This window comes from Haliaeetus albicilla, chromosome W (genome assembly GCF_947461875.1).
Source record: "Haliaeetus albicilla chromosome W, bHalAlb1.1, whole genome shotgun sequence".
Lineage (NCBI taxonomy): Eukaryota > Metazoa > Chordata > Aves > Accipitriformes > Accipitridae > Haliaeetus > Haliaeetus albicilla.
Genome location: NC_091515.1, coordinates 40,839,458 through 40,862,422, shown reverse-complemented (window position 1 = coordinate 40,862,422; position 22,965 = coordinate 40,839,458). Strand labels below are relative to the sequence as shown.

General features: G+C 49.0%; 1 protein-coding gene across 2 annotated transcripts in view; it reads right to left on the bottom strand.

The window, feature by feature from the left end:
* LOC138683375 (E3 ubiquitin-protein ligase UHRF2-like) overlaps positions 1-22,965 on the bottom strand; it is a 175,304-nt gene that overhangs the window by 97,145 nt on the left and 55,194 nt on the right. The gene's annotated exons all lie outside the window — the stretch shown is intronic.

Below are 22,965 nucleotides of genomic sequence, written 5' to 3'. Positions count from 1 at the left end.
CCAGATTTTAAGATTTCCCTGGACTTCCAAATTGGAATTATTACTTAACCCTGATTCTTTTTGACCTGCACTGCTGCTGAATCCTTCAATGTTTGAGAAAGGAGGGGGGAGGAGGGAGATGGGCTCTCCAAGCCTAACAAGGCGGCCATCATAACCAGTCGAGACTGGTCCTTCCATAAATCTTTCAACTGTAAGAAACAGAAATCTCTCATGACTCTTCTCCTGTTGCATTAAAGGGTAAAGAAGTTTGGCAGAAAATAAACCCCCTTGCGTTCCAGCTTATCCTCAGGTATCAGAGGGGCTGGGGGTGGCTAGGCTTAGATTCTGAGTGTTGTCCAATTCAACGCTATAAGTCCGGTCACATTCAATATATTGAACTACCACGATTACGGATGCACTAATAGCGCACTGTACTTTCAATTTAGCCGCGTTCAACGAACTAAAACGGCCAGATATGGGGAGTTTGGTCGCGTTCAACAAACTATCACGGCTAGATTAATGAACAGTACAGTTTATTAAAGCAACGGGAGTACAGATTCTTTTGGATTGCCGGTGATAAATACACTGTCTGCAAAGCACGTGCAAATAATAACACGGTCGACTACAAGCACATTAAATTATGGAAGAAAAGAGCTCTAACGATTTCTAAGTTTCCCAGGAAAGCACTCGGTACAGCCGAGTGTTTGAATCTCACCCCATAGGCGTCCCTATGGGGGGGGGGAAGAGAGGTTGAGCCCGTCGACTGGTCCCAGAAGCCGGCGATGTCCTCCCGACTTGTCCACGATGGTATCTTCCCTAACAGTCCCACTCTCTTAAGGCCTTTTATACTATTTTCCTATTTAGGTGGAGCTTCAGTGACTCTAGTCATACGTACCTTTACTATGATTGGTATAAAATCTCCTCGCTTTGCTTTTAAAGGTACATGCTAGAGAAAATTCAGAGCGCATGCTCAGTGAGGGGTGGTCGCACCTTGGAGGCGGGTAACTTTTGGGATGGAGGTGTGTTTTGGTATTATAATGAACAAAGTTCACCCAGAGGACATGATTTTGCATGTCAGTACCCCAGAACGGGGCACTTATGATATAAATCAGAAGTAGGGCAGTAGGTCGACAGAACCCCCATTATTTCACCTCCTTGCTTCAGCGGATTCAATGCAGGGGTCTACCGTTCTTGTTCCCTATCCCTGCGATGATATCACAGAGCCTGGCCGTGGTGTCCCCACTCCACTCCACCCTCTGTGTTGCTTCTCTTTGGGTCAGCATACCAAGCTCCATTGGTGTTGCTAACATTGCTAAGGTTGCAGGTTATGTTGCTTAGGGAATTATTATGGAACAGATTCCTGGCATATCCACTGCGTTCCACGCTGGAGGTTCACCTTCCCTTGAGAGTGTGGGGGGAACATATCGATAAGTCACTTCCAGCAATCATTCCACATCTCCTTTCTGTGCTCACAGTAGTGCTGGTAGTAAGTTATGAAACTATTGTAGAGCATGTTTCATTCATTCATTATCCTAACACATTTTTTTTTAAGCCTTCAACTTATTAAATACATATTGCTTCAACAATACAAGGTTTTTCCTGTGATTTGACGTAAACCACTGAGGTATATACATCGCTTCAGTTACACAGGCATTCTTTTAAGAATTGTAGTGTATAAACAGTTATTTTTCTTTGAAATATTAACTGGAATAAAATAGTATAAAAAAACCCAACCAATTAAGGAACACCTTCGTACACTGCACACCACGTATAAGAAAACATTATTGCAATAGAGCTGCTATGGAGCCATACCAAGCGAAGAAGATACGGCGTATGGAAGAAGACTCTAAGATGAGAAACTTAAAGTAAATTCTAAAAATGCTCAGAATAGGTTTGATTACTGTAAAATCAAATTGGAGGAACTACTTTTCACGCTCATTTCGGAAATAATATTTTAACAGGAATGTTTTACAGATGTATTTTTAGTTTTACTTGTCGTGGTTTAACCCCAGCCAGCAACTAAGCACCACGCAGCCGCTCACTCACTCCCCCCCATCCAGTGGGATGGGGGAGAGAATCGGGGAAAAAAAATGGTAAAATTTGTAGGTTGAGATAAGAACAGTTTAATAGGACAGAACGGAAGAAACTAAGAATGATAATAATAACAATAATAAAATGACAACAATAATAATAGGATTGGAATATACAAAACAAGTGATGCACAATGCAAATTGCTCGCCACTTGCCGACCGATGCCCAGGTAGTTCCCGAGCAGCGATCTGCATCCCCCACCCCACCACCCCCTGGCCAACTCCCCCCGGTTTATATACTAGGCATGACGTCACATGGTATGGAATATTCCTTTGGCCAGTTGGGGTCAGCTGCCCTGGCTGTGCCCCCTCCCAACTTCTTGTGCCCCTCCAGCCTTCTTGCTGGCTGGGTATGAGAAGCTGAAAAATCCTTGACTTAGTCTAAACACTACTTGGCAACAACTGAAAACATCAGTGTGTTATCAACATTCTTCTCATACTGAATCCAAAGCATAACACTATAGCAGCTACTAGAAAGAAAATTAACTCTATCCCAGTTGAAACCAGGACAGCAAAACATCCTTTTCTTCTAATTTTTTTATATAAAGAAGGAAATTTACTTTCTAAAGACCATCTAAATGTCCCTTTAAAAAACCCAAAACCAACCAAACAACAAACAAACAAAAAAACCAGAAAATTTGACCCCAAAAGATAACACATTAACATAGCAGCCAACCAACCCCAGGTCATGAACAAACTTGTTTTACCACTCTATGATGCATAGAAGAGAATTGTGCATTTCCAAAATGTTTAATAAGCAGGCTCTGTACTGATACATAGATAGAACAATTATGAAACTCATTTTTCTGGGATAAATTTGTAAGGCTGAATTGCTTCAGGGGCTGTGTTATGTGTTTACAGTTTTTTAAAATGAGGGCAGTTTAATTTGCCACAGATGTGTATGGTTTAATTTAGAGCCTTAATCAAGCAGCAAGACAATGACAGAGATGGATATTTATTCTTACTACTGTATTGGGTTTGCGTGGCAAGGTTTTGGTAGCGGGGGAGTTACAGGGGTGGCTTCTGTGAGAAGCTGCTGGAAGCTTCCCCTATGTCCGACAGAGACAATGCCAGATGGCTCCAAGACGGACCTGCCGCTGGCCAAGGCCGAGCCAATCAGTGATAGTGGTAGCGCCTCTGTGATAACATTTTTAAGAAGGGGAAAAAAAGTTGCTGTGGAACAGAAATTGCAGCCAAAGAGTGGAGTGAGACCATGTGAAAGAAACAACTCTGCAGACACCAAGGTCAGTGAAGAAGGAGGGGGAGGAGGTGCTCCAGGCACCAGAGCAGAGATTCCCCTGCAGCCCGTGGTGAAGACCATGGTGAGGCAGGCTGTCCCCCTGCAGCCCATGAAGGTCCACAGTGGAGCAGATATCCACCTGCAGCCTGTAGAGGACCCCACACCAGAGCAGGTGGATGCACCCAAAGGAGGCTGTGACCCAGTGGGAACACTGCGCTGGAGCAGGCTCCTGGCAGGACCTGTGGATCTGTGGAGAGAGGAGCCCACGCTGGAGCAGGTTTTCTGGTGGGACTTGTGACCCCGCGGGGGACCCACGCTGGAGCAGTCTGTTCCTGAAGGACTGCACGCTGTGGAAGGGACCCATGCTGCAGCAGTTCGTGAAGAACTGAAGCCTGTGGGAAGGACTCATGTTGGAGAAGTTCGTGGAGAACTGTCTCCCGTGGGAGGGACCCCACGCTGGAGCAGGGGAAGAGTGAGGAGTCCTCCCCGTGACGAGGAAGGAGCGGCAGAGACAATGTGTGATGAACTGACCGTTACCCCCATTCCCCGTCCCCCTGTGCCGCTCGGGGGGAGGAGGTAGAGAATTCGGGAGTGAAGCTGTGCCTGGGGAAGAAGGGAGGGGTGGGGGGAAGGTGTTTTGAGATTTGGTTTTATTTCTCATTACCCTACTCTGGTCTGATTGGTAATAAATTGAGTTAATTTTCCCCAAGTCGAGTCTGTTTTGCCCGTGATGGTAATTAGTGAGTGATCTCTCCCTGTCCTTATCTCAACTCATGAGCCTTTCCTTGTATTTTCTCTCCCCTGTCCAGCTGAGGGGGGGGAGTGATAGAGCAGCTTTGGTGGGCACCTGGCATCCAACCACAACTACACCCAAAGACCAGCATCTATAAACAAATCAACATGAATGATATTAATTATCAGTATTTAAACTGAAGCAATCATTAGGTAATTTGATGTACAAATGAAGGCAGTTCCTAAACTAACAAATTTACTGAGAGATAGAGGGTGAAAGGTAAGAATATAATGCATAAGGTATATATCATATTGACCCTATTTTTTCTTACTTTTCACATGCTTCCTTGAAAAAAAAAAAAAAAATTCAACCCTTTCCTTTTTTCCCCCCATGTAAAATCCCAGCATCCAATTTAAATTTTTATTCTCAACTCCCACAATATGAAAAGTATATCTTTTTAAAAGATAAACATATAATAAACAAATGAAAGCTCCACCTTGTTTTAAGTCAGTCTGTTGACCTATTTTAAACATAAGGAGCGGGTATTTCTGTAAGGAAACCTCAGGAAAACATCCCTATTTAACATTAGGCATTTCAATTAGTTCTAGCTTAAAGTGATTCGCAACTTCCTCCTCCTGAAAATGCAGTTGAGACACAGACATTATTGAGGTTTCCCCATCTGCAGCTACTTCTTGAGACTAGCTACAAAGATGACAAAGAAGCCATGTTAGTCAAGCCAAAAAACCTTAGAGCCAGAAAGAAGTAAGTCTCCTGTGATTTTTCCTCCCAAATGCATCTTTCTATACTGTGATGCTCACACTTGGACAATAGACTTCCCAGCCTTGTAGCGAATAAAGGCAAATAATTACGAGTATAAACCCTTGAGAACTATATCACGGTTATTTTATATACCACCCTATTTATACCCGATGAACTAAAGATGTAGACAATAGCAGAGGGATTCAAAGAAAAACTAAGGCATTCAGAAGAAGAATGTTAATCAGTGGTATAACAACAAAGCCTTTTTAATCTGTAACTCTGTTATGAATATAATTTGAATTGATAAATCAACACGGACACTTTAAGCTTTGTGATAGGTTGACCCACGGCATCCATCCTGCCATTTTATTCGCAAGAGCTGAATCTCCTGTGCAGGTCCCTTGACCTTGCTTTTCTTTATGGTGAAACCAGCTTTCAGAAGAATCTGAATTATTCTTTTTCCCTTCTCAAACACTTCTTCTGCCTTGTTGCCCCACACGATGATGTCATCTCCGTATTGTAAATGTTCAGGGGCATCGCCTTGTTCCAGTGCAGTCTGGATTAGTCCATGACAAATGGTAGGGCTGTGCTTCCACCCCTGGGGCAGTCGATTCCAGGTGTATTGGACACCTCTCCATGTGAAAGCAAACTGTGGCCTGCACTCTGCTGCCAAAGGAATGGAGAAAAACGCATTGGCAATATCAATTGTAGCATACCACGTGGCTGCCTTTGATGCCAGTTCATATTGGAGCTCTAACATGTCTGGTACAGCAGCACTGAGTGGCGGTGTCACTTCATTCAGGCCGCGATAATCTACTGTTAACCTCCACCCTCCATCAGACTTTTGCACTGGCCATATGGGACTATTATAGGGTGAGCGAGTCTTGCTGATGACTCCTTGGCTCTCCAGTTGATGAATCAGCTCATGGATGGGAGCCAGGGAGTCTTGGTTTGTGCGATATTGCCGGCGGTGCACCGTCCTGGTAGCGATTGGCACCTGCTGTTCTTCAACTCGCAGCAATCCCACAATGAAGGGATCTTCCGAGAGGCCAGGCAGGGTACATAGCTGTTTGATCATCTCTGCGTTTACAGTGGCTACACCAAAAGCCCATTGGTACCCCTTTGGGTCCTTGAAATACCCTCTCTTGAGGTAGTCTATGCCAAGGATACAAGGGGCCTCTGGGCCGGTCACAATGGGGTGCTTTTCCCACTTGTCCCCTGTTAAGCTCACCTCAGCCTCCAATATAGTCAATTCTTGGCATCCCCCTGTCACTCCAGAGATCCAGATGGGTTCCGTGCCCCTGCACCCTGATGGCACCAGCGTACACTGTGCACCAGTGTCTACCAAAGCCTTATACTTCTGTGGGTCTGATGTGCCAGGCCATCGAATCCACACAGTCCAGTATATCCGGTCATCCCTTTCCTCCTCCTGGCCGAAGGCAGGGACCCTCTATTGCTGTTCCTCATCAGAATATTCACTGTCCGATCCTTGCGGTGCCAGACCAGAAGTCCCCTCACCAGAATCGAGGGAGGTGGTTTCAGTTCTTCTATGCCTGGAGGATCGCCGATTGCTTTCTTGGGCCTCTACAGCAACTACGCTGACAGCCTTCTTCTTGGGTGACCCCTTCTTAACAGCTGTCTTCCCTCTCAGTTCACGTACACGGGCTTCCAGCTTAAAGGTGGGTTCACCATCCCGCTTCCTCATGTCCTCCCCTTGGTCACGCAGGAAGAACCAGAGTGTACCACGTGGCATACGCCTTGGGCTCCCTTTCCCTCTGACCGGGGCAGGAGAGGACTCGTTTCTTGGAGCGTCCCTAACAGCCAAGGCACTGTCCTGTAGGGATGAGGAGACACAGAGATTTTCCTCAAAGTTTTGGAGCCAAGACGACACTTTCTCCACAGTTGGTGTTTCCATATCTGGACAATACATTGCTGCCAAGCTGTTAGAATACGATGCTGGGGCACCTTGAATCACCTTTCGCCACATGGCCCGTGTGCACAGGACATCCTCTGGATCTTTGGAGACCTCCTCATCGTCTAGATCACTGTAGATGACTTCCAGCACTGCTAACTCTCTCAGGTACTGGATGCCTTCATCTGCGGTAGTCCACTTTTCTGAGGAATTCACAAGATCTTCCTTGAATGGATATCTTGCCCTCACACTTGAGAGGAGCCGTCTCCAGAGACTGCAAATTGCTGCCTCTTTTCCAATTCCTCTTTCAATTCCCCGGTTTCTAGCGAGGGATCCCAGCTGTTGGGCTTCCTTGCCTTCCAATTGCTGACTGTCAGCCCCATTATCCCAGCATCGGAGCAGCCAGGCAGCAATCCGCTCACCTGGCTGGCGGCTGTAATCTTTCTGCATGTCTCGAAGTTCTGAGGAGGTCAGGGACCGGGTAGTTTCCGCTTCCTGTCTAAGTTCTCTCACTCCTTCCTCCAATTTCTTTGTCGAAGGACCGGCTTCTAGATCAATCCTTTCCTCTTCTTCTTCTTCCCTTACTAATCGATGGTATGGACCCGTTGATCTCCTTGTCCACTGTTTCCTTTTCACTACTGGGGCAGTTACTGTTGTTGTTGTTTGGGTCCCTATCTCGAGCTTGGTGTCCTCAGATGCAGTCTGGGTCCCTGCCTCAACCGTGGTCCTCTGAGAGTGTTGAACTATGGCTCGGTAGGCATAGGCCAGGCCCCAGTACAGTGCGAGAAGCTGCTGGTTTTCATTGGGATAGGCAAGGCACCCTTCTATCAGGTGGCGCGTCAGTTTGCCAGGGTTGCTTGCCTGTTCGGGTGTAAAGTCCCAGGTTATGGGAGGTGATAACCGTCCTAGGAATCTGCCCAAATCCTTCCATATACCCTGCCACCCAGGGACCGGTCGCTTGAGGGCACATTTCAGTGTTGCCTCACCCAAAACTTGTCTTCTCTTATACCAGGACGAGACCAGATTCCACAATACCCATAATATGCCACCAGTATTAATTATTAGTATTGAACAGCTCACATAAGGGTGAACAAGGGCCTCGGGAGCCTGCATAATAAAACCATTCACATCAATGCCTGGTAGGGAGAGGGAGATATATTCCCTCATCTCCTCCACAAGATAGCTCCCACAACACAGCAAAGCCATCAGTGCCAGGGCAAAGCACACAGCCATTATTTGCATTAACATGTTCCCAAACTCGGCGAGATAGAGATAAGCAAGCAGCCAACAAGCTCCGTGACCTGCACAGGAGCTTGCCACTTAATAACTAGCTATAGCACGCTTAATGCAAAACTGCCGTTGTCGAGTCCCTGTTCGGGCGCCAAAAAGGACTGTGGTGGGTTGACCCTGGCTGGGCGCCAGGTGCCCACCAAAGCCGCTCTGTCACTCTCCCTCCTCAGCTGGACAGGGGGGAGAAAATATAACAAAAGGCTCGTGGGTCAAGATAAGGACAGTTTAATAAAGTGAAAGCAAAGGTCGCGCACGAAAGCAAAGAAAAACAAATGATGTTATTCTCTACTTCCCATCAGCAGGCGATGTCTGGCCACTTCCTGGGAAGCAGGGCTTCAGTACGTGTAGTGGTTGCTCCGGAAGATGAAAATGCCCCCCTTCCGTCTCCCTTTACTTAGCTTTTATATCTGAGCTGACGTCATCTGGTATGGAATATCTGTTTGGTTACTTTAGGTCAGCTGTCCTGGTTATGTCCCCTCCCAAGATCTTGCCCTGCCCCAGCCTGCCATTGAGGGGGGGGCAAAAATGTTAGAGAGACAGCCTTGAAGCTGTGCCAGCACTGCTCAGCAGTAGCCAAAACACTGGTGTGTTATCAACACCTTTCTAGCTACTGATGCAGAGCACAGCACTATGAGGGCTGCTATGGGGAGAATTAACTCCATTTCAGCCAGACCCAATACAAGCTTAATGGCAACCATTGATACAGAGAGCTTTAAACTAGACTTAGCAGGGGAAGGGAATGCAGTTTTGAGCAACAGAGAAGAGCCAGGGGCTTTTGATGTATTAGGAACCAACAGGGAAACACCTGTGAAATGCCGCAAAGGAATTAGGGCTTGTCCCTCTATAAAGGTGACAAGGTAGGTAGCCCAGCTGAAGTGCCTCAATACCAATGCATGCGGCGTGGGTAACAAGCAGGAGGAGCTGGAAGCCACTGTGCAGCTAGAAAGCTACGATCTGATCATTACCACTGAAACGCAGTGGGACGAATCGCACGATTGGAGCGCTGCAATCGATGGCTATAAACTGTTCAGAAGGGACAGGCAAGGAAGGAGGGGCGGGGGGTGGAGTGGGGTTGCCCTCTATGTAAAAGAATGTACTGACTGCACAGAGCTGTCTTTGAAAAACAGCAATGAACAGGTTGAGAGCTTATGGGTAAAAATTAGGGGCCAAGCCAACAAAGGAAACCTCGTGGCTGGTGTTTACTACAGGCCACCCGATCAAGGGGAGCCTGTTGATGAAGCGTTCTACTTCAACTACGGGAAGCATCATGCTCGCAGGCTCTGATCCTGCTGGGGGACTTCAATCACCCTGACATCTGCTGGAAGAGCAGCACAGCAAGCTGTAAGCGGTCCAGGAGACTCTTGGAGTGCGTCGAGGACAATTTCTTAATCAAGGTCTCTCCAAGGGATGTGAAGAATAACAAGAAGGGCTTCTACAGGTATGTTGGCCAGAAAAGGAAAACAAAATAAATTGTACCCCTCTGATAAATAGGACAGGGGATCTGGTGACAGCTGACATGGAGAAGGCAGAGGTACTCAACAATTTTTTTGCCTCGGTTTTCCCTGGCTCTTCCTACATCTCTCGGGTCCCTGAATCTCAAGGCAGGCACTGGGGGAATGAAGTCCCACCCATCATAGGAGGAGATCAGGTTCAAGACCACCTGAGGAACCTGAACGTACACAAGTCCACGGGACGCAACGAGATGCATCCCAGGGTCCTGAGGGAATTGGCTGATGTAGTTGCCAAGCCACTCCCCATCATATTTGAAAAGTCGTGGCAGTCAGGCAAAATCCCGAGTGACTGGAGAAAAGGGAAACATCACACCCATTTTTAAAAAGGAGGGCCCTGGGAACTACCGACCAGTCAGCCTCACCTCCGTGCCTGGTAAAAATGGTGGAACAGATGCTCCTGGAAGTTATGATGAAGCATATGGAACACAGGGAGGTGATTAGGGACAGCCAACATGGCTTCACCAAGGGCAAATTGTGTCAGTCTAATCTGGTGGCCTTCTGCAGTGGAGTGACTGCTTTGGTGGACAAGGGAAGAGCTACGGATGTCATCTACCCGGACTTCTGTAAGGCCTTTGACATGGTCCCCCACAACATCCTTGTCGCTAAATTGGAGAGAGATGGGTTTGATGGATGGACTGTTAGATGGATAAGGAACTGGCTGGATGGCCACATCCAAAGAGTTATAGTCAACGGCTCAATGTCCAAGTGGAAACCAGTAACGAGTGGTGTCCCTCAAGGGTCCGTACTTTTATGATTGCTTCTCCATTTTGTTCTAATGGACAACACAGCAAGTTTGCAAAGAAATAAATAGGGTAAAACTAGAAAACCTCCCCGTGGCTTCAAATTTCCAGTTGGCTTTATCTTTCTACAGGAAGCCATTTCTGGTTTGGGGGTAAACTTATTTGAGAAAACACAAAATGTTGCTGGCATTGTGTCTGAGTATATGAACCCTCCTGAAATCTGCAACACTGTATATCCCAGTGGAGAGACACTTCAGTGATTCTATAGGAGTCAACTTGGACAGAGCCCGGTTAAGAAGTTCTGCTTTGACACTGCCCCCAAGGTACTCCTACAAAATCAGATTATCCAATATGGGTAACTTCTCAAGCCTGTCAAGGTCCCTCTGGATGGCATCCCTTCCCTCTAGCAAATCAACTGCATCGCTCAGCTTGGTGTCATCCGCAAACATGCTGAGGGTGCGCTCAATCCCACTATCTATGTCACGGATGAAGATATTAAATAGTATTGGTCCCAGTACAGACCCTTGAGGAACTCCACTCGTTACTGTTTTCCTTTTAGACATTGAGCCGTTGACTATAACTCTTTGGATGCAGCCATCCAGCCAGTTCCTTATCCATCTAAGCCAAGATCTGAAAGTAATGAGCAAGAGAGATTACATTTGGTGGTGGGTTCACCTTGGCTGGCTGCCAGACTCTCTCACTCCCCCTCCTCAACAGGATGGGGGGAGAAAATAAGATAGAAAAGCTCACGGGTCGAGATAAGGACAGGGAGATCACTTCCCAATTACCATCACGGCCAAAACAGACTTGACTTGGGGAAAATTAATTTATTTTATTGCCAATTGAGTAGGATAGTAAGAAACAAAGACAAAAACTAAAACACCTTCCCCCTACTCCCCCTTCTTCCCAGGCTCAATATCACTCTTTTCATTCCCGACTATTCTACCTCCTCCCACCCCGAGCAGCGCAGGGGGGGATGGGGAATATAGGGTTGCGGTCAGTTCTTTGTCTCTGCTGCTCCTTCCTCCTCACGCTTTTCCCCTGCTCCAGCGTGGGTCCTGTCCATAGGCCACAGTCCTTCAGGAAAAGACTGCTCCAGCATGGGTCCTCCATGGGCCGCAATTCCTGGCAGGAAAACCTGCTCCTGCATGGGCTCCTCTCCACAGGCTGCAGTTCCTGCCAGGAGCCTGCTCCAGCATGGGCTCTCCACAGGTTTGTGGCTATGGCATTTTTCTTCCCAAGCAACTGTTGCGCGTGCTGAGGCCCTGTTTTCCAGGAAGTGGCAGGACATCTGCCTGCCAATGGGAAGTAGTGAATAAGTTCCTCTTTTCGCTTTGCTTGTGCACGTGGCTTTTGCTTTCCCTGTTTAACTGCCATTATCTCGATCTAGAAATCTTCTCGCCTTCCTTCTATTTCTCTCCCCATCCCACAGGAGAGGGGAGTGAGCAAGAGGCTGGGTGGGTGTTTGGCTGCTGGCCGGGATCAACCCACCACAGCCCCTTTTTGGCACCCAACATGGGGCACGAGATAACGACAGTTTTGTTCTGAGCGTGCTATAGCTGTTGTAGTTGTTAATTGGCAGGCTTCTGTGCTGATCACAGAGCTTGTTCGCTTTACTGTATAATAGCGTTTAGGGCTTGTTAGTGGCTGCTTTCGGCTCGTGCTGTTTGCTATGCTGCTTATTTCTCTATTTCGCTGTGCCTGGGAACATTTTGATAAAAGCAATGTACTTGGACTGGCATATGGCCCTGGTAATTGATGTCATTCCTGTGCTGGGTGGGCTACCTTGTGGGGAGAATGAGGGATTACATCTCTCTCCATCTGGGATTGATGCAGCTGGCTCTGTTGCACGGGTTCCCGAGGCTCTTGTACATCCTTATGTAAGCTGTTTGATTCTGTTATCTAACAAACATCATTGGCTTTTTGTCGAGTACATGGAACCTGGTTTCATCCTGGCATAAGAGGGAACAACTTGTTGGTGAGGCCACAGAGAAACATAGAATCATAGAATAGTTTGGATTGGAAGGGACCTTTAAAGGTCATCTAGTCCAACCCCCCCTGCAATGGCGTTTGACATGCCCCAAGGCGGTCGATCCCTGAGTGGCAGGGTGTGTGGGAGGATTTGGGCAGATGCCTAAGGTGGTTATCACCTCTGATAGCCTGGGATTTTACGCCTGGAGAGGCGTATAATCCCGTTGAATTGGTGCGCCACTTGACAGAAGGGTGCCTTGCCTACCCCAATGAGACCCAGCAGCTCCTAGCGCTGTATTGGGGCATGGCCTGTGCCTATTGAGCCTCTGTTCAGCACCATCAGAGGAGCATGGGAAGGAGTGCCTCTGCATCTGAGGACACAGTGGTTGAGACAGGGACCCAAACCCCAACTACAGTAATCGTCCCAGTAGTCAAAAAGAAACACTGGATGTGGAGGTTGACAGGTCCATACCATTGATTAGTGAGGGAGGAGGAGGAGGAAGGGTCTGATCAGGAAGCTGGTTCTTTGACAAAGGAACAGGAGGAGGAGGTGACAGACTTGACCCAAGAGGCAAAAACCACATGGTCCCTAACCCTGAGTGAACTTCGAGATCTGTGGAAAGATTAGGGCCTTCAGCCAGGCGAGTGGATTGCTGCCTGATTGCTCTGATGCAGGGATACTGAGGCCAACAGTCAGGAATCAGAGGGTAAGGAAGCCCAGCAGCTGGTATCCCTAGCTAGGGACTGGCGAATTGACAAAGAAATTGGAAGAGAGGTGACAATTTTCAGCCTCTGGAGGTGGCTCCTGTCGAGTGTGAAGGTGAGATATCCCCTCAAGGATGATCTTGTAAATTACCGAGGGAAGTGGACCATTGCTGAGGAAGGCATCCAGTATCTGAGAGAATTAATGGTGGTGGAAGTCGTCTACAGTGACCTGGACAGCAACCAGGTCTCCAAAGATCTGGATGACATCCGGTGTACATGGGCCATGTGGAGGAGGTTTGTCCAGAATGCACCGGTGTTGTACTCCAACACCCTGGCGATGATGGACTGGCCAGACTTCAATATACCAACTGTGGAGAGACTGACCCACCAGCTCCAGCATTTCAAAGAGAATCTCCCATCCTCCTCATTCCCACGGCCCAGCGTCTCGGCTGTCAGGGGCACCCCACGGAGCCAGCCTCTCCCGGCCAGAGGGAAAGGGAGCCCCAGGCGCATGTTGCGTGGCACCCTCTGGATCATCCTGCGTGACCAGGGGGAGGACACGAGGAAGTGGGATGGTGAGCCCACCTCAAAGCTAGAAGCCCACGTATGTGACTTGTGGGGGAAGACAGCTGCTAAGAAGAGGCCATACAAGAAGGCTTTTGTTCCAGGTGCTGTTGAGACGGTAGAAGGCAACTAGCAACCAGCAATCCCCCAGATGCAGAAGAAGGACTGAGAACGCTTCTCCTCTTGATTTTGGTGAAAGGACTTCTGGTCTGACACCGCAGGGGTCAGATAGTGAATACTCCAACGAGGAATAGAGGGTCCCTGCCTTCAGCCAGGCAGAGGAAAGGGATGACTGAGTGTACTGGGCTGTATGGATTCAATGGCCTGGCACATCAGACCCACAGGAATATAAGGCTCTGGGCGGACACTAGTGCACAGTGTACCCTAATGCCATTGGGGTACAAGGGGGTGGAACACATCTGGATTTTTGGACTGACAAGGGGATCCCAAATGTTGTCTGTGTTGGAGGCTGAGGCGAGCCTAACAGGTAACAAGTGGCAAAAGTACCCCATTGTTACTGGCCCGGAGGCTCTGTGCATCCTTGGCATAGACTACCTCAGGAGAGGGTACTTCAGGGACACAAAAGGGTACCAGTGGGCATCTACAAGTACAAGGAAAAGATGGCATCTTCCAAACACATAGAAATTCCTAGCCTCTACAAAGCATGCAATGATTTTGTTATTTAGTTGCTCCTTAGGGAGTGCAGCAGCCCAGAGCACTGCAAACAGAGGTGCGGCCACTAGCAGGGGCAGCTTGTGGTGCAGGGCACCCGGGACGCTGCAGGGGTTGCTCTCAATTTGCACAGCAGTTTGCACACAGAAAGGCTGACTCCTGATTAGGGAGGATCCAGCTCACAGAGAGCAGCAGATAGTGACATGGTAGTTGTCGCAGCAGTTATTAACACGGCTGTGGTGCAGAGAGGACAGGCACTTATGCTGAGGACTGTGTGGGGCTGCTTGGAGATTGTGCAGCAATGGTCTCAACATGAAGCAGGGCACACTCCCCAGCACTGACTGGCGATAATGCCCTTGGCACACTGGAGGCCTCGATCCAAACAGAGTTGGGGCGGGGTGGGAGGATGACACTTCCCAGGTCTCAGGCTGCAGAGAGTGCCTGGGGCCTCTCTGTGGGACTGGGGGCACTGGTGGCATCTCCTGTGAGAGAGGTGCTCTGGTTGAGGTGCTGAGTCACCAGGTGAAGGAGATGCAGGAAGAGGTGAGCAGGCTGCAAATCATCAGGGAGGACAATGAGGAGATTGACAGGGTCTTTGCAGAAACTCTGCAGAGACAACAGCCTGAGCCACACACAGCAAGGAAGGAGGGACAGCTAGAGACCATGGTCAAACAGGTAGCTGAGGGTGGCTGTCAAGATGGAGAAGGCCGGAAGCTTGTGACTTCTGGCAAATGGAAGAAAGGCTCCTGCTCCACCTGCAGACCTGCAACTGCCCTGGGTATAGTGCCCTGGGCACTGGTGAGGACAAACAAGACCCTTCAGGGTATGCATCAGAGCCAGCTGAGCCCAAACCTTGTGTCTGCACAAAGGGAAAAAGGAAAGTGACAGTCATTAGAGACCCCCTCCCCTGGGGGACAGAGGCACCTATCTGCTGACCCAAACTAATGTCTCGGGAGGTGTTTTGCTTGCCAGGGGCCAGGATCTGGGATGTTGCAAAGGGACTGCCAAGGCTTGTCTGGCCCTCAGACTATTACCCCTTCCTGCACTTCCATGTGGGCACCAATGTTACTGCCAGGGGTAACCTGACTACAGAACTCTGGGGGTGAGGGTGAAGGGCATGGGGACCCAGGTGGTATTTTCCTCAATACTGCCAGTGAGGAGGAAAGGCTCAGGTAGAAGTGGACTCACCCAGTGGGTCAAGACCTGGCTGTGTGGCTGGTGTCACAGGCAGGGCTTTGGCTCCTATGGCCATGGGACCCTCTTTGAGGAGCGAGGGCTACCAAGCAAGGACGGGATACATCTGACAAAGTGGGGTAAGAGTGTTTTTGCAAACAGGCTTGCTAACCGAGTGAGATGGGCTTTAAAGTAGGTATGCCAGGGGAGGGTTACCGTAACCTGAAGAGAAGTGAAGGCACAAGGGGCAGAACAAACGTATCTGGGGGACAGCATGCCAGGGGAGGCTCTCACGCTTGCCCTGTAAAAGCAGCATGACTTGGGGCCCATCTCAAATGCCTGAACAGAAATGCGTGTAGCATGGGGAACAAGCAGGAGGAATTAGAAGTCCATACACAGTTGCAGAGCTATGACCTCATTGGGATTATGGAGACGTGGTGGGATAGCTCTCCTGATTGGAGTGCTCCAATGGAGGGATACAGGCTCTTCAGGAAATATAGGGTGGGCAGGTGAGGAGGAGGGGTTGAGCTCTACACAAAGGAGTGGCTTGAATGCATGGAGCTTTACCTTAGGATAGGTGACAAAGCAGTTGAAAGCTTGTGAGTAAGGATTAGAAGACAGACCGGCACAGGTGATGCTGTGCTAGGTGTCTGCTACAGACCTCCTGATCAAGAAGAAGAGGTAGATGAAGCCTTCTTTAGGCAGCTGGAGAAAGCTTCAGAGTCACAGGCCCTGGTACTCACGCGGGACTTTAACCACCCCAGCATCTGCTGAAAGGACAATACAGCAGGGCGCAAGCAATCCAGGAGACTTCTGGAGCGTATAGAAGACTATTTCTTGATGCGGGTGATCGGTGAACTGACTAGGGAAAATGCACTGTTGGACCTGCTACTCACAAACAAGGAAGAACCGGTTGATGGTGTGAAGGTCGAGGGCAGCCTTGGCTGCAGCGACCATGAGACTGTGGAGTTTAAGATCCTGAGAGGCGTGATCAAGACAAACAGCAGAATTACAACCCTGGACTTCAGAAGAGCAGATTTTGTCCTGTTCAGAGACCAGCTTGGCAGGATCCCATGGGAAATTGCCCTGGAGGGCAAGGGCGCTGTCCTGGGTTCAGCTGGGATAGAGTTAATTTTTTTACAGGAACGGGGGAGGTGGGGGGCATAGCCGGGGCAGCTGACCTGAACTGGCCAAGGAGCTATTCCATACCATGTGACATCATGCTCAGTATATAAATGGGGAGCGGGCCGGGGGGTGGGCGCTTCTTTTCGGTGGGGGAAGTGGCAGAGCGTCGGGTCCCGGGTGGTGAGCAGTTGCACTGTGCATCACTCTTTTTGTATACCTTTTCATTAGTACCGTTGTTGTTGTTGCAATTTCTTTGTGTTGTTCCAGTAAACTGCCTTTATCTCAACCCTCGAGGTTCCAGGTTTGTTTTTTTTTTTTTCTCTCCTCCGTCTTCCCCCCATCCCACCGGAGGGGGGCGGGAGGAGTGAGCGAGCGGCCGCGTGGTCCTTTGTTACCGGCTGGGCTGAAACCACGACAGTCCTTTTTGGCGCCCAACGTGGGGCACGAAGGGTTGAGATAACGACAGATCTGGCCAGAGCGTGTTGAAACAAATTTGTCATACGCATTTCTTATACTAGATAAATAGATGTTAGTCACAATGTTGATTCAGCTGTTTACATGGTGGTGTTTTGTAAGTTCTTATATGCTTTATGTATTGCCTGTAGTTGCGTATCTCATCTCTGGGAGAGTGATTGGGATTATCATTTTGCTGTACTGGGCAATGTCGACTTGTGAAATGATTACATCACTGGTCATGAGGTTAAGCTGTTATCTGTATGAGGCAGTGATATCATTCCCACACTTTGGGCACCTTCTGTCGGATTTTATTGGTAATTACACCCAACCCATGGGGAAGTCAGGGGGGGATACTTCCCCCCATCCGTTCCCCTCCCTTTTCTCTTTCCAACTAATTACAACAGTTTTCGAGAATTTTGAATATCCTTGGGATGCGCAAGCCTGTGTGCTGTTAGTGCTATGCCTCCTGACTATGTTTCAGGTCTTGTCTAGGGCTACAAAGAGGCTCTTTAAGAGTACCACCCAGAGATCTGTCCCAAAGCTGGATATTTATGGGTGGCACGGCGTGTGGGAGGATGTGGGCAGGTATCTAGAGAACCTCTCACCTCCAGTGACTTGGAAGTTCACTCCCGAACAACTGCAGAACCCTCATGAAGTGATAGAATTTTTGAAAGGAAAATGCTGTGGCTATCCCAGAGACACACAACTCACTACACTGTGCTGGGCCCTGGCCGGTATCTACCAAACCCTGCTTGATACTATGCAGCACCCCCAGGGGGAAAAGGGGGAAAAGATGGAAAACAAGACAACATGCACCGTGGCTGCCCCTACCACGACAACAGGTACCGTGGCTAACCCTACCCCGGTGACAGATACTGCCACTAAACCAGAGAACCAACCTGTGCCAGTATCAGTCGCCCCTGTACAGAAAAAGAAACACACAAAGAAATCAGTTCGCTCAGTGAGAGATGAAGATGAACCAGGGTCATCGCGAGAACAGGAGGAAGAGGCAGAACCTGAAATAATTACCCGATCTCTATCCCTGAGTGAGTTGCGTGACATGCGAAAAGATTTTAGCCGCCACCCAGGTGAGCACATTGTTACCTGGCTGCTCCGATGCTGGGATAATGGGGCTAGTAGTGTGGAATTAGAGGGTAAGGAAGCCAAGCAGTTGGGATCTCTGTCTAGAGAAGGGGGTATCAACAAGGCGATTGGGAGAAAAACACAAGTCCTCAGCCTCTGGAGGCGACTTCTGTTAGGTGTAAAGGAAAGATACCCCTTCAGGGATGAAGTTACATGTCACCAAGGCAAGTGGACCACCATGAAGAGAGGTATCCAGTACCTGAGGGAATTAGCCGTGCTGGAGGTGATTTATAATGATCCAGAAAATGCGCAGTCACCCACAGATCCAGATGAAGTCCAATGCACACAACCGATGTGGCGGAAGTTTCTACGAAGTGCACCACCAACCTATGCCAACTCATTGGCAGTAATGTCCTGGAAAGAAGGCTATGGACAAACGGTGGATGAATTGGCTGTCCAACTCCGGCAATATGAAGGAAGTCTCTCTTCCTCCCTACGGGCCTGTGTCTCAGCTGTAGAGGAATTGTCCCGAGAGTTCCAGCAATTCAAAGTAGATATGTCCTCCTCCTCACCTGTACAGGCCCGCATTGCAGTTATTGGGAGTAAGCGTTCCTCTGCCCAAGAGAGAGGAGAGAGAAAGTACACACGACGGGCTAACCTGTGGTTTTACCTGCGTGACCATGGAGAGGACATGAGGAAGTGGGATGGAAAACCTACCTCGGTCTTGGATTCACGGGTATGGGAGTTGCGAGAAAAAGCAACCAGAAAAGAAGATTCTTCTTGGAAAACTGCTGCTCCAGTTTCCCGTGAGCAGTCCCCCGGGCGCAGTAGATGGGCCGATCTCATTTCTGATCCTCTTGAAGGGACTTCTGATTCACATGTGCAAAAAGTGTGTAACAGATATTCTAACCAGGATTAGAGGGGCCCTGCCTCCAGCCAGGTGGAGGAGAGGGACAACCGAGTCTACTGGACAGTGTGGATTCGATGGCCTGGCACGTCAGACCCACAGGAATATAAGGCTCTAGTAGACACTGGTGCACAATGTACCCTAATGCCATCAAGTTATAAAGGGGCAGAACCCATCTGTATCTCTGGTGTGACAGGGGGATCCCAAGAGCTAACCGTATTGGAAGCCGAAATGAGTCTAACCGGGAATGAGTGGCATAAACACCCCATTGCAACTGGCCCAGAGGCCCCATGCATCCTTGGTATAGATTATCTCAGAAGGGGGTATTTCAAGGACCCAAAAGGGTACCGTTGGGCCTTTGGTATAGCTGCATTGGAGACGGAGGGCACTGAACAGCTGTCTACCCTGCCTGGTCTCTCCCAAGACCCTTCGGTTGTGGGGTTGCTGAAGGTTGAAGAACAACAGGTGCCAATTGCTACCACGACGGTGCACCGGCGGCAATATCGCACCAACCGAGACTCCCTGATCCCCATCCATAAGCTGATTTGCCAATTGGAGAGCCAAGGAGTGATCAGCAAGACTCACTCACCCTTTAATAGTCCCATATGGCCCGTGCGGAAATCTAATGGGGATTGGAGACTAACAGTAGATTATCGTGGGCTGAATGAAGTCACGCCACCGCTGAGCGCTGCTGTGCCAGATATGTTAGAGCTTCAATATGAACTGGAATCAAAGACAGCTAAGTGGTATGCCACAATGGACATTGCTAATGCATTTTTCTCCATTCCTTTGGCAGCGGAGTGCAGGCCACAGTTTGCTTTCACTTGGAGGGGTGTCCAGTACACCTGGAATCGACTGCCCCAGGGGTGGAAACACAGCCCCACTATTTGCCATGGACTGATCCAGACTGCACTAGAAAAAGGTGAAGCTCCAGAGCACCTGCAATATATTGATGACATCATCATATGGGGCAGCACGGCAGAAGAAGTTTTTGAGAAAGGGAAGAAAATAATCCAAATCCTTTTGAAGGCTGGTTTTGCCATAAAAGAAAGTAAGGTCAAGGGACCTGCGCAGGAGATCCAGTTCTTAGGAGTAAAATGGCAAGACGGGCGTCGTCAGATCCCTGCGGACGTGATCAACAAAATAGCAGCTATGTCCTCACCGACTAATAAAAAGGAAACACAGGCTTTCTTGGGTGTTGTGGGCTTTTGGAGAATGCATATTCCAAATTACAGTCAAATTGTAAGTCCTCTCTATCAAGTTACCCGGAAGAAGAATGATTTTAAATGGGGGCCTGAGCAACGACAAGCCTTTGAACAAATTAAGCGGGAGATTGTTCATGCAGTAGCTCTTGGGCCAGTCCGGACAGGACCAGATGTTAAAAATGTGCTCTACACTGCAGCTGGGGAGAATGGCCCTACCTGGAGCCTTTGGCAGAAAGCACCTGGAGAGACCCGAGGCCGACCCCTGGGGTTTTGGAGTCGGGGATATCGAGGATCCGAGGCTCGCTATACTCCAACTGAAAAAGAGATATTGGCAGCATATGAAGGAGTTCGAGCCGCTTCAGAAGTGGTTGGTACTGAAACACAGCTCTTCTTAGCACCCCGACTGCCAGTGCTGGGCTGGATGTTCAAAGGGAAAGTTTCCTCTACACATCACGCGACTGATGCCACGTGGAGTAAGTGGATTGCACTGATCACACAACGGGCTCGCATAGGAAACCCCAGTCGCCCAGGAATTTTAGAAGTGATCACGGACTGGCCAGAAGACAAAGACTTTGGAATGTTGCCAGAGGAGGAGGTGACACGGGCTGAAGAGGCCCCGCTGTATAATAAACTGCCAGAAAATGAGAGGCAATATGCCCTGTTCACTGATGGGTCCTGTCGCATCGTGGGAAAACATCGGAGGTGGAAGGCTGCTGTATGGAGTCCTAACGACTAGTTGCAGAAACTGCTGAAGGAGAAGGTGAATCGAGTCAGTTTGCAGAGGTGAAAGCCATCCAGCTAGCATTAGATATTGCTGAAAGAGAAAAGTGGCCAGTGCTCTATCTCTCTACTGACTCATGGATGGTGGCAAATGCCCTATGGGGGTGGCTACAGCAATGGAAGAAGGGCAACTGGCAACGCAGAGGTAAACCCATTTGGGCTGCCGCACTGTGGCAAGATATCGCTGTTCGGATAGAGAAGCTAGTGGTAAAAGTACGTCACGTAGATGCTCATGTACCCAAGAGTCGGGCCACTGAAGAACATCAAAACAACCAGCAGGCAGATCAGGCTGCCAAGATTGAAGTGGCTCAGGTGGACCTGGACTGGCAACGTAGGGGTGAGCTATTTATGGCTCAGTGGGCCCACGATACCTCAGGCCATCAGGGGAGAGATGCAACATATAGATGGGCTCGAGATCGAGGGGTGGACTTGACCATGGACACTATCGCACAGGTCATCCACGAATGTGAAACATGTGCCGCAATTAAGCAAGCCAAGCGGCAAAAACCCCTGTCGCATGGGGGGTGATGGCTGAAATATAAACAGTGGGAGGCCTGGCAGATTGACTATATCACACTCCCACGAACACGCCAAGGCAAGTGCCATGTGCTTACAATGGTGGAAGCAACCACTGGATGGCTGGAAACATACCCTGTGTCCCATGCCACTGCCCAGAACACTATCCTGGGCCTTGAAGAGAAAATTTTATGGCAACACGGCACCCCAGAAAGAATCGAGTCGGACAACGGGACTCACTTCCGAAACAACCTCGTAGACACCTGGGCCAAAGAACACGGCATTGAGTGGGTATATCACATCCCTTATCACACACCGGCCTCCGGAAAAATCGAACGATACAACGGACTGCTGAAAACTACATTGAGAGCAATGGGGGGTGGGACTTTCAAACATTGGGATACACATTTAACAAAAGCCACCTGGTTAGTTAATACTAGAGGATCCGCCAATCGGGCTGGCCCCACCCAACCAAGACTTCCACATACTGTAGAAGGGGATAAAGTCCCTGTAGTGCGCATGAGGAGTATGTTAGGAAAGACAGTCTGGGTTAGTCCTCCCTCAAACAGAGGCAAACCCATTCAAGGGGTTGTTTTTGCTCAGGGACCTGGGTACACCTGGTGGGTGATGCAGAAGGATGGGGAAGTTCGATGTGTACCTCGGGGAGATTTGATTTTGGGAGAGAATAGCCAGTGAATTGGGCTGTATGATACCTAACTGCTAAATACCCTGCCAATGCATGTCATTGTATCTATAGTGTCTATATGCCATATCAAGGGTATTACTGTAAGAATTACCCAAATGACTGCGGGATGGACTTTGAAACTAAGCCAAGTACAACAGCGACAGAACTTGAACTGACACCCAGCAATTTCCTCAAGATCAACATCTTCGACCTGCAGACTAAGGGCGTGAGTTGCACCAAATGTACTAGCCACAAGTTCCAGAGGCAGCATACAACAACCCAACATCTCACACCATCTCTCTTATCCTGAAGAACTGTTACAACAGATGGAGCCCCAAAGTCATGGACTAAATAAAATCAATGGACACATTAGAGGAATAGCCCATACGCTAAAGGAATACCATTCGCGTGTGTGTGTGTGTGCGGGGGGACGACGGGGACGGACGCAAGTCCATATACTTATATATATAAGACAAGGAAGTGTTAGTGGTCGATTGGAAAATGTAAGATCTGGGCATGATGTAGATGGTATAGAATAAGGGGTGGATAATGTCCTGGGTTCAGCTGGGATAGAGTTAATTTTTTTACAGGAACCTGGGAGGTGGGGGGCATAGCCGGGGCAGCTGACCTGAACTGGCCAAGGAGCTATTCCATACCATGTGACATCATGCTCAGTATATAAATGGGGAGCGGGCCAGGGGGTGGGCGCTTCTTTTCGGTGGGGGAAGTGGCAGAGCGTCGGGTCCCGGGTGGTGAGCAGTTGCACTGTGCATCACTCTTTTTGTATACCTTTTCATTAGTACCGTTGTTGTTTTTGCAATTTCTTTGTGTTGTTCCAGTAAACTGCCTTTATCTCAACCCTCGAGGTT